The sequence below is a fragment of the Lutjanus erythropterus genome, chromosome 19 (genome assembly GCF_056507025.1).
Source record: "Lutjanus erythropterus isolate fLutEry1 chromosome 19, fLutEry1.hap2, whole genome shotgun sequence".
In the NCBI taxonomy this organism is placed as follows: domain Eukaryota; kingdom Metazoa; phylum Chordata; class Actinopteri; order Lutjaniformes; family Lutjanidae; genus Lutjanus; species Lutjanus erythropterus.
Window position 1 is genome coordinate 23185982 of NC_139335.1, and position 19469 is coordinate 23205450.

Consider the following 19469-nt stretch of genomic DNA (forward strand, 5'->3'; position numbering starts at 1 on the left):
ACATTACTGTCAAAGCTGGCCATTGGTCAGTTATGAAAGCTTCTGTGGCTTTTGCCCTGTAGCCTGGCATTGTTCTTTGTTTTGTCAGCTGAGAGTTACATGGTTGCTGCCACTGGTTGACAGATTATGATCTATTTTAACAGTTTTTCCGGCCCTTACCGTATGTATGAAGCGGTGCACCAGCACACTGAAAGGAGCGCACCCAAAGACTCATTCATTGATGCAGCACGCACCCACAGAGCCAGAGAATGAAGAGGGAGGAAATGGTATTAATTTTGACCAAACCAGAATTGGTGATTGCCTTAATAGCAGGAGAACTAATCAAAGTGGACTTTGTTTTATTCTGTTTTTCTGTTGAGTTTAAGTGAAGTGTGTTTAATGATGATTTCATAAGGCAGCTAAACTTGTCTTAGTTTGATGAGAGAAACTTGGATTCAGAAGGTGTTTATGGTTTGTGATTCACCGTGGCTGGTTGGAAAAATTTAACATATCACCCAACAAAATATCTGCAAACTAATTCCCTTTAAAACAGTTCCCTTTAATGAGAGGCTCACCTTCTTGTAGTGACCTTAAAGGCTGTTAATATTTTGTTATTACGTGTGTGCACATGAGTGTCCAGCCTCAGCTTGTGAGCCAGCAGCAAGACAACCTTATTAACTCAATGATAATGACAGTGGAGATAAAGTGATGAAAGTGATAAAGATGCTGTTGATGACAACAACCTTGACACTTGGATAGCTCAGATGCTGACCTGAGAGATCGAATTTTCTAGCCTGTCCAGAGCAGCGGACTGGAACACAGAAGGGTGCCTGACGGTCTTCTGTCACCACCGCCATACATCTTCCTCCTCAAATCATATCCAGCAAATCAATTTTTCCTCTGTGCAGCCTTTTGCCTCCTCTTTTGCCCTCCATCATCCAATCTTCTCTCTGTCAAGGCTTCCTCTGTGTGCATGCAGACAGGTCTATCATTCTTTATGTCTCGTGGTTTCTCTGTACTTCTAGATAGACAGACGATGAGTTCTGTCCAATATCTGCAGACCGTGCAACAAGGAGCGTTCTTTTGCATCAAAAGCATCTGATCATACAGTGTAAGAGGGATTTGTCTTGACACCTTTATATTTATGTAGAAAGAACAGTGATTAAGTCGGTGGATCAGACACTCATTGGACACACATGGACACAAACAGACAGCAGATGAGATTGGATTGGATTTCCTATTAACAGGCAAATCATTCCTCTCCTCTCCTGTCTCATTATAATTTTTGCTGTCAAGTGTAATGCCCCCCCCATCTATCTATCTATCTATCTATCTATCTATCTATCTATCTATCTATCTATCTATCTATCTATCTATCTGTCTATCTGTCTGTCTGTCTGTCTGTCTGTCTGTCTGTCTATCTATTGTTTCTCCCATCCCCCTGCTCAGCATGTCACCTTTTCCATTTTTATTCCCAGATTCTCTTCCTCTTTATTTTTCTGCCTTTCATGTTTCTCTCACCATTCATTGTTTCCAGTCTGCACCTCTTCAGCGTGAGAGAGACAGATTAAAAAAAAAATGCTGAGACAGAGTAATATAATAGTGTATGTAGAGGACAAAGAAGATGCCATATAACGGCTATTTTCTCTCTCTCTCATACACTACCACTGTGTGTGTGTGTGTGTGTGTGTGTGTGTGTGTGTTTCATGATATCTTTTGAAAAAGGAAACCCAGGAAATTTCATGCATTTACATATTCCACACCTTTTATCTTCTTTGCTGTGGCTGACACAACACATAAAGTTGATTTGCTGACAGTAGAGTATAAAATGTTTTATTTCTGCACATCGAATCATCGAATACAGAAGCATCCCCACATTATTTACGTACAAGCACACTATCAAAATTTTAAAGAACTTTTTGGGTCAACATCATGATTATGTCACAGTGTTAGCTGGAGGCAAAACAGGGGAAAAACTGAAGGTAAACAGAGTTGTAGACCACACAACAAAGCTAAAATACCATATTTCTGTGTTGTGCAAGAATCAAAGTAGTAATGACTCAAAATTGAAGGTTTATTGCAAAAAACACAGAACAGAACAAGTGCCAGTCAACAAGTGCCAGAGAAAAACAAACAAAACAACAGAGAAAATTGTGGTTAGGCTAAATGAAAGCATAGGACACGTGTGCAAGCCATGTTAAAATAAACAAAACGAATTTACAAAATGTCAAGAAAGGAAATATTCTCACACCTGCTGTCACCGTTAAACAGAAAAATACAAGCCATGCCAAGCCCTTTTTAAGCCATGTTAAACAAAATATTAATCATAGCAGAGTATACATACTTACTACTATACATACTATACATAATTTGCCTGAGGTGCACTTTAATGAGTAAAGACATTTGTAATTTTTTCAGGCAGCCTGTAAGAAGAAACATTGTTCTCTGCTTTGTACAAGTGGGAACTGATGCCTGCAAACGACAGACTCACCCTCCACAGCAGTGGTTCCCAAATGGTGTGCCGTGGGACACTGATGTGCCATAAGACAAGTCCAGGTGTGCCAGGGTGTTTTTTAGACAACCATACATTATTATTACAATACACAACTAGACCTCCACCTCCTTGAACCTTTATATCATGGGCAGGAAGGAGAAGTAGAGTTGAGTATCATCTGCATAGCAAGACAGTGGTGTATCATATCTACAATATTATCATCTACAAAGATGATAATCAACAGACGACATCGACTTATTAGGATAATATGTAGTGAACAAAGACACCTTCTCCATGACACTTGATTTCTCAGACTGTAAAGGTCTGTGTAAAGGTGACAACAGACAACGTGAGCAAGACAAAAATAGTTTAATGTCTGAGTGATTTAGAAAAGATTCCGGAGGTGGGCAAAGAGAAAAAAAGGTTAAGCAGAGAAGATGGATGCAATTCAGTAAAATGTAACGGTTTGTGATGTTTATTTTTCCTGGTATCTCCATGCATAGTTTTTTAGTGAGTGATCAAAATGTGCAGAAAGGAGATGTCTGGGAACACACTGTGTCTGTCTGTCTCAAACCTCAAACAGGTTCACAGTGTGTCTGCATTATGTCGGCTTACCTGGACTCAGGTTCAAAGGCATCTCCCTCTCTCCTGTTTCCTGCCTTTTCTTATCAGCATAACTCTTTTTTCTCTTCTTTTCCTCCCTGGAATTCTTCCTTATCCTCTTCATTGATCCCAAGACTGACCTTCCTTTGTTCTCAGTTAAAGGATGTAGTATAAATGTAATCTCATGTTTTACTCAAAACCGGTCCTGGAAAAAGTTGAACCATAAGTTAATATAATATGTAGAAAAGAAGACAATGAAAAAAGTAGTAGTGATCAACAGAAATTTGTAGTTTTATAGATAAAGTCTAAAGTCCAAATGTGCTCTGCACCACAAATACTTGATTATCATTTGACTAACGAACCAAAGCGAGACACCCTCAGGAGAATTTCAGAATGAGCCGTGTCTGTTTGTGTGACTAACAATAGATCTGGTGATGGTTTGCATGATTGCTAAGAATTTCCCAACGGCAAATAACACATACTGTAACTAAACCAGTGTGGAAGGTTGTAATTTTCCATATGAATAAGTCAGTCAGCACACAGCTACCTCACCATTTGGAACAATCTCAAACAAATTATGAATGGAAAGTCCCATAAGTAATCACACAAACTGAAAGTCTTTTAATGACAGGGATTATGATATAATCAAATAATACGAAGCAGTAGGGGAAGCTGGGACTGAAATTCTGATACTGTTTAGCTAAGAAAAAGTTTGTGTTGATGCCATGTTGGCAATGATAAGGGAATAGAAGGAAAAAAATGTCTCTGAAGTGTTTCCATTTTGCAATCCCTGATGGTTTTCCTTGTCAGGCCATAGCTATGCAGGCTTGGGGTGAGATAAAACCTTACCTATGATTTGAATTTTCTGTTCCTTATTTTGAGTCATTTTGCTTTCTCATCCCTACCCCCCAACCCTGGCCATGCCTCATCTAACATCGACATTCCCTGGTGGGATCCATTGTCGACCTTGAGCCCTCTACCACTTCACTGCCCTCATCCCCTCCTTTTTACTTCTCTCTTTTGCTCTGTCGGCATTCCTCTTTTAATCTATCCTTTGCCGTTCCTCTTTTAATTTTTCCTCTTTCATCATCTACCTTATCTCCCTTCTGGCTTCGCTTGTCACTTCTCCATCACTTCCTTCTCTCATTCCCTTCTGCCTCCTGTTCCCCTGCTGAGCCCCTTGTCAGTGCAAAGAACTGCAAGAGGCACCGTGGCGTGCATCAGATCAAGGCAACCCCCTCTGCCGTCCTTTGGCTACTATGAGGGGTTTGGAGAAGGTGATAAATTTAGAGTAAATGTACCAGTAAATGGATAGAAGGAGGGACAGAAACACTTGTCACAAGGTTGCATCAAATAATTAGATAGATGATGGAGGGAGAGATGAAAGAGAAAGGGCATGGAATGGTTAAAAAGATTTAGGACTGAGGAGAGGGTTTGTGAATTGGACTGGGAGTGATGTCCCTGTGCGGCTATGCCAAGGGGAATAAAGACCACAGGACAGATAGAGACAAAGAGAAAGACAGAAAGAGTAAAAGGCGAGTTTCACAGAGCACGGCAGATCAACCATTCCTTAAACCTAAATGACAAATGGGTCTCTGTCTATGTCTCACAAAATGACGTATGTGATTGTTCCCAAAGTGACTCCTATGAAATGTTTCCTGATCTGCAACTGAGGTCTTGTTCAGACTGCCTGCCCAAGTCAGTATTTGGCATATCAAGATCGTATCTGCATTTATTTTAGGAGGTCTGGACAGCAAAAAAAAAAAAAAAAAATGCAAATCAGATCCACATTTGGAGGTGGTTTCAAATGCAATTCCAGTCAAAGTTCTACAGTCTGGACACTCTGGCTGCTCATATTGAATTTCAGTGTCTTTTGCATCACTCACACTGCAAAACAACACGCAAACGTCAAAGTCAGAGTGGCGGAAATGCATCAGAGTGGCTGAGCAGACGTCGGGCATCATGCAAGAACCACTAGTACGAACAGACTTATTCTTCAAGTGGTTTGTATGAGCGCAAGTTGCTGTCTAGAAGAATGCTGTCTGTTGTAATTCTTGACAGTGCAACATCACATTTTATGGTACACATTCTGTCTCTGTGATGGAAACTTCTCCGAGACCCCCTCCCCCTTTTACAGTCACTGTGCTGTGGTGATTTTTAAACCATTTTCATATCCAACCATTTCGTCTTTATTTCAGTGACAGTACGACCCTGAGGTGACAAGGCATTAACCGCACTTGTTTTTCTCATTCCTCAGCTTTAGCAGGTCCCTAAATTCAACTGCCGAAACTGTCAAAATTATAGACTTTCCTTTATGGATCTCTGAAGGCAGGTCTTCAATCTTCAACCTTGTGAAGTTCTACTTTTTACTCTTTGATGACATTTTCATGAATGAACAATTCCTGACATACGGGGCAGGAAGCACTGCCTTATATAGGATGTCTAGACTCACAAATCTGATGTGATCACCTCCAAATAACTGTGCGGACAGTCTGTTGAGAAACAATCCTTATTTGCATGCAGTTGTAACAAAAAAACTTAACCTAAACCTAAGATTTAACCTAAACTTGTTGGTTAGGATTAAGGAATGATTGATGATTGCGGTTTGGGTGAAGTAAAAGACAAGACGTGAGGACGCCGACTGCAACTTGCCCAACATCCACCACAGTCTCCTTCATGAGGTCATGTTTGGACAGAGCAACACTGCATTAAAATAGTGGCCTCCTCATGCATTTCAATAAGACTGCTGCATTGGTGCAGTGAGAGTGAGTAGTGCAGGAGTGAAAGAAGGCACTCTGTTTGCAAACTCACATTCCCGATATATCACTTTGTATAATAATGCATTTCTATTGTTTACCTCATGATCATTGTGACAAAACATAAAAAGATTTCTGTCATGATAATGTGATAATGTATAATGTAAAAGGCCTCAGATGAGTCTTTAAATTAAGATAGACGTGTTACTCAAGCCACCCTTCTCAGTGTTGTTTCACTAGTGTAAAATGACATGACCCCAACAACCTGCTCCTTATTTTCTTCATCACTTTAAGCATTTGCCCAAAGAACCCATCTTGTGTTTCTGGTGAGGACAGTCCCTGGCACAGAAGAGCTTCTATGAAACATTTCATGATTAAGTTGCAAAGACAATAAATCTCTGGCACTTTCAAAATGATTCTGGCTAAAAAAAAAAAACCCATCCAACATCAATAAAACATCCGTCATAAAATTGATAGCTGTCTCATAAATACAACACCTTGACAGTAACCAAGATAATACCGCCTGCTGTCGAAAGACGTTCCAAAGTAGAGAACACCATTCCCTGTTTTAATATTTCATACACACTCACACCATTCTCCACACTCACAACATGTACACAGACACTCAAGAACACATGAATCCATCCCTCACAAGAAAACTTCTTTATGGCTTTCACATACAGACAGTAGCCCTTAATTCTCCTATCAGCCCCTCCCTACAAACGCTTCCCAAAGGTCAGCGTGAGGGGCTCTACAGTAATACCACTGGTTGAAACAGCTGATATTTGCAGTGATCTATAATCACTTTACATTTATAAGTGAGCCTCTGGGAGGATTCCTGGCCAGGGAGTGCTGCTCTGTCCCAGGGGGATGTGTAGCCTGGCAATGCCTTAGCATTTTATTATTGGGGTTAGTGATAAAGAGCAGTGGGGCCCCTTGCACATTCTTTTTCTGCAAAGTCATTACAGCCTGCATAGGTTTTCTGGATCCCTGCACGCCTTTTTCTAGCTATGTCTTTCACATAGTATCACAAACCTACAAAGACAAAATCACCTTTGAGGATATCAGTTAACCACTGACTAAACCCCTCCCTCTAACAGCAATTGTCCACTCATGGCTTTGCAGTCCTGCCAAGGTATGGCAGGTCTGTCAGGCCTTGGATTTTAAGCCAGAGTGGTGTGTGTGGGGTGTGACACTGTGCTTTTACAGAGTTTGGAGGGTAGTGATTTTTTTAGCCTCTATAAAACCACAAACGATAGCAAAAGGTTAAGGGATTGATTTGTCTGCTCAAATGTAAACTGCAAGGGTTAGTATGACGGACAACTAGATTACTGTTTCCACTAGTAATCCAGCTATGGCCAGAGTGCACATCATTATTAACTGTTACATTAATTTACAGGTTAGAGGTTGCATTTTTTTAAAAAAAAGCCCTTTCATTACTTGCCACTCAGCTGGGATGCTATGCGCTTACAGAGTTTAGGCTAACGTTAGCATCTCTGTCCTGCTCCTTACTGTAAGGTGACCAGCTTTCGGAAATGAAACCCAGGGACATTTCCAGTTCAGCGGTCAGTATATCATTTGTTATGAAATAAAAATGGGGGACAATTCTGGTTTAATGTGTATGTATTTTTTATGTGTAACGTTGTCAGAAAATCATAGTTTACAGGAAAAAAACGGGCATAGTTCTGGGCACAGTTCCAGTCAGGAACAGACCAAGAAAAATGGGGCTGTCCCTGGAAAACAGGGATGTTTGGCCACTCTAACTTATTGGAAACTTTAAAAAAATATGGCAATATGACTTTTTGTCTTATAATACAAATAATGCTAAGATTAATTAGCTCAGTATATCTCATTTATTCCCACATCTTTGACATGGGGTGAGGATGCTGACTTGTTTCCTGGAACATACAGCTTTAGTTTTGATATTTTTGCACAATATCTTGTATGTTGCTATTTAGGAACTCTTTTAACAAGAGTATGATGACAGTTGGAAACATTTAAAAGTCCGACTGTTACATTGCGATTGCATAATTATTAAAATAGAATTTGCTTGGATTCCTGCCATCTTCACAGTAGATTACAAAATAGTGATAAAGGTAAAGAAGGTTTGGGGCTTATGATTTATCACTGCTGATGCTGAAAGCCTTACATGAGGAAATGGTAGATGAGAATTAAAAGTGAAAATTAAAAGTTTAAGAGTGCAGAGACAGAGAGAGGCAAAGAGAATGCAAAGAGGAGAGATCGGATTGGAGGGGGATTAGAGGGCAGAGTGAGGTCCCTTGGGTGGGAGGTGTGAGAAAATGAGGTGGAGAAATCAAATGACTGGAAGGAGGAGGGAGGGAGCATTAGTGGAAGGGAGGGGCAAGAAAGTGTGAGCATAAGAAAAGAAGTCTGGCTGGTGTGAGAGATAGAGATTGATGATTATTAATAGTAATGTTTGATTAGCATGAGTGCAGCCGGGAAAGCGATACGGGGCAGCCTAGCAGCCTCACATCACTGACCCCATGCTGAATCGGGCGCCCATTTTTCATCCCAAAATAGTTAGAGAGGACATGTATAAAACAGAAAGACCAGACCATCTGATCTTTTACTGGATGTCCCTCTTGCACCTGCCTGGCCCTTCTCCCATCACAACACCCATCAGCCAGTAACCAGGTAAGAAAAGAAATGATGAGATAGATGTATAAAGCTTATAGACAGACAGATGAAAGATGTGGCAATAAACCTCAGTGTTTTACTGTTCTGCCTGCAGCAGACCACAAGTTTTAAGATGAGGCATGTTAACAAATCCTGGTTATAACAAGACAAAAATATGCTTGATATTGACAACTCAGTGGTTTTACAGTTATTGGTGTTACTCTGTGAACAAATGCAGTGATGTATGTAAATGTTGTTTGCATGCAGGTGTAACAAATATCTGCTGACAAACAAACATTTTTAAAATATTTTAGCGTACAGTCTCCTTTCAGTCTCTCTGCCTTTGTTTTCATGTAGCTATATATATTTTTTTTGCCTCATTACCACGACAAATTTTTAATCTGAGATATAAAGTGAATCTGGTGGCAGAAATGTTTTGTGAAATATTATGGTGCCTTCATGCCCATGGGTATATAGTGCATTCATAAAAACATTTCTCCACGGTGCTACTAGTACCTTTAAATCTAGAATGGTTAACAAATGACCTTATAATCTAACAATCTATAACTCTTAATAAGTATATAACTCTTCCTAGCACCTGGCACACGTCACCCATTAATTGTAGATTTCAACTCTCTAATACAGGGGACAAACATGAGGGGGTCCCCAGTATATTGTCTATCTTGTAAGGGGTCTTTGGCTGAGAAAAGAATGAGAAGCTCTGCTTTATAGAATGAGATTAGATTTAGACACAGAGGCAGTATATCAACAAGGTAATTACTTTCTGATAGTAACCGTTTGCTGCCAAAATAACAGGCACAGGTGTAATTTTGTTGCAGTGCTTACTTGTGGTGTCTGTCAAGGTCAAATTTTAATTACCCCTAATGAGATTGAATACAGTCTCCATTTGTGCTTCAGGGTAAGGCAGGTTTGTCAAAATGCTGATGCAGTAAAAGATGTGAAGTTCCTCTTGAGAATTCATTTCTGATTCTTTGGCTGATCACAGAGACGTAAGAAATATTGCATGTATTCTCGCAGCAGAGGCATTATATGCCATAAATATTCATAGTCAGAATGACACTTAAGTGGATGCAGTCTCAGTTAATTAATGAGGGGGATGCATAATATTTTGTTTGTGTGTCACAATGAAATATGTAATACTAACACTCTTAACGCTGTTGCTTTCAGTGGCAGATTAAATGGAATTTACATCTTTAATTTGTTTTATAATATTTTATGCAAATGTGTGTTGAGTCTGCATGCTTAAGATTGCTTTCACTGCATGTGTGTTTTGCAAAGTCATCCCATTAGAGTTTGCGACCTTATTAGATTATGAATCTTAGTGGCACCTAACAGTATGTTAGCTGGGAGAGTGTCACCATGGGAAGGTGTAATGCATGTACACTCAAATTTTTAACCATGCTAACAGCAGACTGGTTGTAATATACAGTAACTTAACAACTAGTGGATGGATTGCCATGAAATCTGAATCAGAATGACTTTGGTAATGCCCACTTTTCATACAGCACGACATTACGTTCATATTTTCCATTTTTTTGTGAAACGTTTTGACAACTATCAAATGAGTTGCTAGTAGATTTGGTAAAGACAACCACGCTTGAGCAACACCATCATGTTAAAGGAGCAATATGACTGTACATTAAATAGGTTGAAATACTAGTTAGTATACAATCAATGGTTGAAGCGAGCTGTTCCACCCACCCCCTCCTCCCCAGACTCAAGGAGACTCAGGCAGGTTGCAGGAGCACTGCCGGAGTGCAAGACAAGCACTGCATTGTAATTTGACAATAACAAGTGACGATGAGTCCTACACTGCAAACTGACCAGTTGTTTATAACTGTCAGTTGTCTGTGAAAGTAAAGCATAGCCTGTTATCCTGAAAATAAAAGCCCACTGCTCTGAAAATACGCACTCTGGGGTTGAATTCAGTGACTGCCTGCCTTACTGACACACACTTCAATAACATATTGCTCAGTTTAACAGCTATAAACATCTGCTCTAAAACATTATTAATGATTTCATATGACTCATATGCAGACATTTCCTGAAACATGTTTTTATTAATTTGGAAATGGGAAAACAATAACACAAGTTACAGAATAGTAATTTCAATGGAGGACACCTTGACTATGGTGTGATGTCAGAGAAGTGAGTGTTTCAACTTAGCATGTTTCCTTCATCTCTGATGACATATCATGGTCATTTTCTGATTTATTACAGTAATATATTACAGATTTGCCCTTTAAAATTTTAATTTGTCCAATTTTAACATGCTAACATGCTAAAACAAAATGGTAATGTAAGTACATCTAGCTTATATGGTCTGAGTTCTCTGGTGTGTCCTCCAGTAACACAACACAGCAAAGTCTATGCAATTTTCTGCACAAACATGCTGTTAAAAACCAGGAATATACAACCAAATGACTCCAAACCAAAATTATTACACAGAAGAAAGCAACTGAAAACATGAATACATACTTTGTGTGTTTATTATTCACAAACTGACTCAGTCTCTCAGTCAGGAAAACAATACAGTAAAATACTGTATAGTTATGAACACACACATACCCACTCACACACACACAAGATTATTTTTGCTGCCAAGCCGTAACTGTGTGGTTAAGCTAGCCTGTCCTGTACCTGCCAGAGGATTAGACAGTGGACAGTTGTGATAACAGCCAGACAATCCCCAGGCCTCTGCACCACATCTCTATCAGCCGCTCTGTAAAATCAATAGACAATGAAATGCACACAGAAAAGATAGCTCTGACCACATTCAACCATCGAGCCTATTTGAAGATCAACTGTGCAGATCACTAGCAAATCCAGATAAAAAGCTTTTATGGAGGAAGAGAATGACTTGGACCTTTTTATTCAGGGAAGTGGCCTGTTGGAGTTATTCATATTCTTCAGAGTTATGGTCCAACTGTAGTTGCTGCGACTCGTAAAGCAGCCTGGACAGCAAACAGGTTCAAAATCATCCTTTGTGAATATATTTTATGAATGATAAATAACTGAAATATGTCAATTAAAAATGTGGATTAAATGAGAATAACCTTGTTGTCTGATCTAACTGTAGATCAGTTAACTTCATACGACCCCAGTGCTAAAATAATTGTCTTAGTCATTAGAAGTTTTAAGTCAAGAACTTAAGTAAAAATACTGATTTTCTATTTTAGAGAAAGGGATTAAATCTATATGTGTCACAACAATCCTTTTGAATTTGAGGCCCAATATTTTTCTTATAAGGCATCTGGGGTCTATTAAATTAATTACTATTATCATTATTCTTATGTGTTCTATGTGTCCATTTTTCAGGATTATGATTGAATAAAAAATTTGATTTGATATTTATTTTGGGTAAATTAAAGGTACTACAAGAAGTTTTTTTTCAGGTTTGTAGTTATTTTAATCTTCTCTATAAAGTCTTAAACTCACTTCCAATTGATGACACCCATATTATTGTAAAGATGCCTTGGATTAGAGTCCATCAAATGGTGCCTCTGTAGCACTGCATATCAGCTGTAAACAAACTTATTTACATATATCTATTGAAAATGCTGCATTATGAAACATATGATATTACCCTCAAAGTTTACGGTACAATTCAATATTGTTTGTTTCTCTCATAGTAGAATTCAAATTCATTTTTTAGACCTCCTTTCAATAAAGACAGCACTATAATACCTTCTGATTATATTATTATGAACCAGCCAAAATGCACTGAGTAAATCTATTATCTGGGGAAAATAATAACCTGAATTTGTTTTTATGGCAGCAACACAGTCCTAATCAAATACTTACAGAAGAATAGCCTTTCTTACTCATTACAAAAGAAATCCTAACATTGGTGACCTCAGATTAAACTTAAAACAGCATAAAGCTCTAGGGGCGTATGAGTCACATAAAACAATGATTCAACAAAACAATGCACATTGTTAAATGCCTCATTGCAGTACAGTCACACAGCTGCACAAAATGGGGAAAAAACTCAACACACAATACCTTCAAAGCCTATTGCTGTAGAGGACAAGAGTTCACCTCCAGTTCACAAACGGCATGCAATGATACTGTGGAGGAATATTTTTCTACGGTGTTCCTCTTTCTCCTTTCCCTCGCAACTGTGTCTCGCTCTATTTAAGACATATATACACTTTCTCTGCTTTTTGCGGACTCCCCCACAAAGACACACGCACCAGTCAAAAGAACATAAGGGGCTCGGGTTTCTTGAAATGCAAGTTCATTCTTTAAACCTTCCACCTCTCCATGCCAGCCTGTTTGGCAGCCTCTGTAACACTCATAAACACTTGCATGCACACACACACACACACACATATTCACACTATCATGCAGCTGTTACAGTAGACTGGGGAGTTGGCAGCCCTGTAGCATGGTTAGGTTTCCCACACCTACAGAGACCATCAGGGTGATGGGACTTCCCATGAAGGAAACCCCAGTTCACAGATCGCTCTCATGTAGGGGAGATATCAGCAGTATCCTACAGAAACCTTTAAAACATCTTTTTTTATGGTACATATTAGCCACGTTTCTACTGCAGGAACTTTGCCCAGGGACGAGGAACCTTGGAGGAACTTAGCGTGTTTCTACTGCAGGGACCAGGGTTCTAAATTAAGTCCCAGGGATGTTCTTTTACCCACCAGAAAGTCCCTGGGTGGCACTCTACAAAAATACTGGAACATTTCTGATTGGTTGAGTACCATTTTTTAGCTACCATTTTTAAATATTCAAAATAAGGTGTAAAAACAGCTCTCGCTTTTTGTTCATCAGTGGACTAACTGGCCACATCTTTGCAGGTCGATAGGATGAAGTGGAAATGCAGACAACAACAGGCTGAAGGAACCCTTCATTCCTTGAAAAATAGTTTCTTGGACTAAGAGTTGCAGGTACTTTGGGTGGAAACAATAATCAATGTTAGCTTATTCCTCTCTTTTCCATATACGCATTCAAGTCAAAACAGGCGAGTGTCCTGAGTCCTGAGTCCTAAACCTTGAGTTTTGAGTCCCGAACAAATCATAATGAGCTCTTCACGAAAATTTAACCTCATTTTTACAACAGAGCCTCAATTTATTTTTCTCTGTGCAACAGATGTATCTGTCTGTAATTTATGGACTGCATGTTTTGCACACAAACCTTTGGTATCATTTTTTCCAACAGGAGTTCAGTAACGAAACATCAGGTCTTCATACTTCTCTCCTGTAACCTGACTGGATGTTGTTGGAGTGGTTCAAACAAAGTGGATCTAGAGAATGAATAGCGTTAACGGTTCCTGATTTAGGAAATGTAGAGGAAATAATATATTTGTGGCACAATTTTTAGGTAAAATACTTTAAGCTTGGTTGAAAGGTATTAAGTATTTTTGAGTCTAAGGGCTCGAGTCCAAGTGAAGTCACAAACCATTTGTGCAAGTTGACACCTCTGTCTGTACACACCTCTGTCAGTTAACAATTTTCTAAATGTGCAGACTGTAAAATATTCACAGTGAAATACATATGCTGACTTTAAGTATAAAGCCCTTTGCTTTAAGTAACTTTTGAATAATTGTGACCTCTCTATAAAGGTAGTTCAATGGTCAGGTGTGTCAGGTCCAAACAAATCCTTAGTGCTGTGTAATTAAAATTTCTTTGATTGACTACTATAGCATTCACATCCACACATAAAAGCACCCCCCCCCAAAAAAACAATGCACAAACAAGACAGATTAGCACTCCGTCAGTATTGAAGAATCCAGGGATTGTGTCAGCTTTTTTAAATCTCTTTTCTTCTTACCTCTGTATGAAAACTTTCTGAGCAGGTCACTGTACATTATGTCTTGCCTCAGCATTCTGCTTCAGTCATGAAAATGTTGATTTGAGGTAAACATCACACCTCAGGGATAAAGTTTCAAAACAGCAGAAATCAATGTGGTAAAGAGGAAAGAAAAAAAGCAAGGGCATCCAGTACAACTCGAGTCGAAACATTTTATCTAGCAAAGATAGTGGTTATAGATGATGGCAACAACTAAACAATGAGTGCCTTATATCAGCAACGCAGTGCAGCAGATAACCTTGTGGAGTCTGATTGATGCTTATATCACATCTACTTTATTTCAGATTGGGGTTTAAAAGGGAAAAGATTACTTATGAAAATGCTTGTTAACTTAAAGGGGATTATGTGTTTTAGTTAATTTAAGTTGTATAATAATATCTGAAGATTGATCATCTGGGTCTGTGAAAATATTGACTGCAATTTTCTCTAGAGAAGATACCTATTATATATCTGTAGAATCTTAAAAAAAGAAAAAGAAACCACAACTTAGACTGATTTTACTCCATGCATTACATTACGACCATATTATATTATAGATATACAAAGACCCACTATCCACCCCATGGGCCCCAGTGAAATTGCATTTGCCTGCACTGTTTGTATTTCTGTCTCTGGTGCCAGCCTGGCCTAAAACTTACTGGTGTGAACTGTAGAGGTGCTGATCAGCAGATTTTGTTACCTTTAAGTGGGTAAAGCCAGGTCTCGCCAGTTGATTCCCCAAGTTTCCAATTTGTATGCTATGCTAAGCTAAGCTAACTGGCTGCTGGCAGAAGTGTTATATTTAGACACAGTAAACACTGGTATCATTCCTCCTATAAGTCTTGGCAAGAAAGCAAAAAAAAAAAAAATGTATTTCCCAAAAATGCCACTTAGGAGTTGGTAGTGACCAAAAACAGAACTACAAGAGAGCAAATATTGAACTTACAGTCATCAGGTGGCCAGAATCATAAGTCATATGAATGATAATATTGCTCAGGAATTGAATTGCTATCAATTTTGCTTCATCAAGGTGATGATATGTTAGCGCTGTGTTCAGGAATTGCCTCCAGTAGCCAAAAATATTAGTGTAGGTTTAGCTATCTTACAAAGTATTTGAGAGAATTGACTGCAGAGACAGTTAGGGGATCAGCACAGCCACAATTGGTCTTTATGCTTTTCTTTAAATAAATCAATGTGGCATACTTTATACAGATCCACCGGCAGCACACTGAGATATCTCTGTAAATCAATCTTATCCTACTCATTTCGCTGTGAATTGTTTCTTTTCCCTGTGGACACCTTTGTGGTAAAGGTCAGAGAAGGAGGTTGTGCTTTTATAATGATAAAAGATTGAATGTGTGGCCACACAAGTTCAGCTGTGTTCAGTATTGATCTGTGTGTGCAGCAGTATGTTCCGGCAGTAGATAACACTATGCCTCAAAAGAAGTCCATACATCACTGAAGCTGCATGTGACACCAACAGAAGAAGTCCATGAACTACTTCAATGAGTGGTTAACAATACATTTATCTGTGAGTAGTTTATACCAGAGACCTACAGTAGCCAGGATACATTTATTTATTGTCAACAACACACACACACTCATGTACTCTTCCCAAAAGACACTGCTGCAGGACGTCTCACAGGCAGAAATGTGTCTCCAGATCCACGATCCACACTGTGTTTTATCTCCATACCCATAACTTTTAGTCTCAGGAGCTACTTTTCAAGGAACTAAAGTACCTGTTACTTTCAGTTTCAAGAACTGTTTTCAAAGAATTAAAAGGTTCCTTCAGCCGGTTGTCTGTTTCCACTTCAGTCCAAAGACCCACAAAGATAAGGCAATTTAGTCCACCAACATGAAAAAAGGCAACAACTGTTTTTCCACGTCATTCTTGCACACAACTACACAACAATGATGACACCATATAAAGTGACAAACAGGCATTATTATTTGTGCAACAGAAGGACAATTCTTGCTGGATTTCACCCTCAGTGTAAATTCACCACAAGGCCTGGACTTTGTTTTCAGTCCAGCTGTCTTCTGTAACTCCATACTGATGTGTTGAAGCACAACGAACAAAACTCAAACTGGTTCCTGGCTGTAGATTTTTAAAAATCGTGGCAGAAACAAAATGCTGCTAGTACTTGACCAATCAGAAATGTTTAGCGCTATGAGCCCCACTCTGGAAATTAATCTGAAAAAGATAAATAGAAGATATGCCTTAATTTCTTTATACTGGGTTATAACAAGGCAAAACAGAAACCATGATCATTTTTCATGACTGAAGACCTCTCAGGTCATTAGGTGATGATTTCCCCACACTCGCAGCCAAATAAAACACAATATGGCAGACTATGAAGTAGATGATATTAAATAGTTGGACTGCTTTAAGCGTGACGCAGCAAAATGCTGTAGCGTGAGTGATTTATAATGGGTGGAAATGTACAGGCAACTCAGACTGTATTTCCACTGAGAAGGACAGAGACAGCGACATCAGCCAGCTCAGCATTTTCTGTGCTGCGCAGAGGGAACACAGAGACGACGATGATACAAGGATGATGGTGATACAGTGTCATTACTGTGACCTTTCAACAGAACACCTCACCTCTACATGCTTAACATCAACATCACAGATAGAAAATGTGAAGATTTTTGATGCCTTATACAGCGCTGTACAACAAGCTGCCCTCATAAGCAGACAGGTGTAAGTGTGTGTCTATCTACAGAATCTGTGTGTAGTCAAGAGCTCAAGGCTCACTGCAGATAAAGATATGGTTAACTCAGCTTGAACAGTTGTTTACAGTGAGCTCTTTGTCACAGGATCCCAGTAGCCTTCAAAAGCCAGATCACACCTCAAAAGATATTGAGACATAAATGTGAGATGACTATTTTTTAAGCTCAGAGTCAGTTTTTTTCCTCTTAACTCTAAGTGAAGCATAATCTCCACCGACAGCTGTTTAAATCACACAGATCTGTCGGCGTTGTTGATGTTGTGAACTTGTTAACGTAAAAGACTGAACAAAGCCCGCAGTGTCACTGTGAGTTTTCTGAATTCATTATAGGTATTAAAATCAATGCAACTTTTTGTTTTAAAGCAATGCTGTTTTTTTCAGTGTGCTCCTCATGAAGCCTATTTGAAAAATATTTTTATTCAGTACATTTCTAATATTCGTCAGGATGTTGAAGACAGCTTGGCTGACCAAGGACGCTTGATTCTGGGAACACTGATGGTTAAATCTAAGTTGGAGTTGCAAAAGTAGAGCCTAGTGATACTGCACTTTTGATGTGGATTCCCTGCTAGTTTTTAGCATGGAAAAATCCACTGAGAATCCATTGAGCATGGCAGCTGGAGTCAGGACCAAGCAGCAAGCTGTTTATATGAAGCTGTGACATGCTTCACACGAAACTCTTGAACCTGTTGAGCAACTAATAAAAATACTGTAGGTGCTAGATGGCCTATTTTCAACTCAAATGTATTCTTGGCCTTGTTTACAAGCCATTACATGTGTCTTAGGTGATCCGATCACAAGTGGACAGCTTTAGATATGAATGCATCCAAGATGCATTGAGGACACATTGAGATCCAGTCACATTAGGAGGCGGTGTGGGACACATTCTTTTAGCAGTGTGTATGAGAATATGTCCACAAGGCCACACTTTATGACCACCTGCTCAAGTCCTCTTATTTACGCAGAGGACGTGCTCATTCATTAAAATGTAAAATAACAAGAACAAGCTTCGACAGCACACACAAAACACACCGTCCTTGACAAGGCACGGGAAGTTCATTGCTGCCTCCTGCTGGTTAAAACAACAACACATTTGGTCTTAACAAATGGAAATTATGTATGTTTATATGCATACAGAGCGGGGAAGTGAGATCCAACCACAAGTGGTCACTGGACTGTACTGCACCTATGATGCATGCATGCAAAATGAGTGCTCTTTCTCTCTGCTGTGCCTGCAAGTCCGCATCACACTCTCAATTAAATGTCAATATGACAACTTTGATCATTCAATCGATATCCTGTTTCTCTTCTAAAACATGAGGCATCCAGGCTGCATTGGCAGCATGATGGACACTTGCTGCCTGTAGTAAACACCTGGAAAAAGACACCTCTCACAGCAAAAACTGCGCTCTGTCTGATCAGAATCATACACTTAAGTGATGATTTGATCTTCAAACAGAATATACGAACTGCAAAAATTCTATTTCCTCACTCTGAGAAAAAAAGTGCGGTTTGCTCCAGAAACCCTACAACTAATTAATCAAAAGCTTAATAACATTTGTCAGACCACAATGAGCAAAGTGAAATCAGAGCACGTGTCTCCTTCTCAGCACCACAGCTCTAGAGTCTCCAGTCTTTTTCCACCGCTTGTTTGGAGAGTCTCTCTGTGTTTGTCTCTCTCTGTGTTCAGTCTGAAATGTATACACACTGTATGTGTGTTTGCAATAGCAACAAAGGACAGGAGGGCATCAGTCAACGTCAGGGAAGGGGACAAGTAGCGATCGGGTTCAGTCACACATATGGAGGAAAAAGCCAAAGCCCTATAAATGGTGGGCTCACCTTTCAAAGCATGAGGTACAAGGAGATTCTCCAACTAGACTGGACTGACAAACTGAATTCTCCTGTGGTATTTCAGGGACAGCAGAAGACTCAGATGGCCTGTTAGAGCCCTGCTGACTGGGCCTCTGGCTCTGTGCCTCTCCTTCATCTGTAACAACTCAATGATATCACAAAGATAAAATGGAAAACACTGATATGGGACACCACACTGGTTGTTCCAACACATTCTCTTCCCAGGTCATGAAATACTGACGCTGCTTTGACACGCCCCTCAGCAGCTCATAGAGATGAACAAGGTATCCTTTAACAACCTTTTTAGCATTGTGAAATGGTTACTGTTTGGTTAGTTGTTTAGTATTACATGGAATATTTTGATTATTTTTTAAAATTAATTTATTTAAAAATTTTAGGAGATAACTCAGTGAACCACCAGAGGGAAGCATGAGTACTGCCACCATGGTTTGGGAATATAGGTGTTAAAGAACAGGGTTTTGTTTTGTTCCATTATGCTATGCTACATTACATTACATTACGCATGACATTACACCATGTTGCGTTGTGTTGTGTCATGTTGCATTAGAGCACATGTTCATGAACATGCCT

General features: G+C 39.3%; 1 protein-coding gene across 4 annotated transcripts in view; it reads left to right on the forward strand.

The window, feature by feature from the left end:
• The window catches only part of pvalb6 (parvalbumin 6), a 61656-nt gene that overhangs the window by 36145 nt on the left and 6042 nt on the right, over positions 1-19469 (forward strand). Inside the window, exon 1 of one of the 4 annotated variants that reach the window (XM_084744093.1) lies at positions 8318-8487. The exons of 2 other annotated variants lie outside the window; for them this stretch is intronic. The gene's annotated coding sequence lies outside the window, so the exon portion shown is untranslated. Of the gene's footprint in view, positions 1-8317; positions 8488-19469 lie in introns of those variants that run through there. One more of the 4 variants, XM_084744091.1, reaches the window with a different exon arrangement.